This window comes from Alligator sinensis, unplaced genomic scaffold, assembly GCF_000455745.1.
Source record: "Alligator sinensis unplaced genomic scaffold, ASM45574v1 scaffold1704_1, whole genome shotgun sequence".
NCBI classification, from domain to species: domain Eukaryota; kingdom Metazoa; phylum Chordata; order Crocodylia; family Alligatoridae; genus Alligator; species Alligator sinensis.
Window position 1 is genome coordinate 37,971 of NW_005843413.1, and position 264 is coordinate 38,234.

The 264-nt window shown below is 62.5% G+C and overlaps 1 protein-coding gene across 1 annotated transcript in view; it reads right to left on the reverse strand.

Moving 5' to 3' along the window:
- The window catches only part of FUS (FUS RNA binding protein), a 13,581-nt gene that overhangs the window by 10,452 nt on the left and 2,865 nt on the right, over window positions 1-264 (reverse strand). The window lies entirely within an intron of this gene.

Genomic DNA, 264 nt, shown 5'->3' on the forward strand with positions numbered 1-264 from the left:
AGTCGTGGGTGGGGGGCGCCACAGGGGCGAGTTGGACTGGGAGGGTGACACCCAGGACGGGATGCCCTCTTCGGCCAGGACACAAAACAGGACTGGCCACTGGTTTGACTGGGAAGATGGGACGCTGGATAGGATGCAACTCTGATGGGACTGGGAAGACCAGACACTAAGAGAACAGGCCCACTGGTCTGACTGGGAAATGGGGCACTAGGTGAACAGGGAAGGCGAGGGCCTGCGCCCAGGCTTGCCACGAGGGCCGACTGG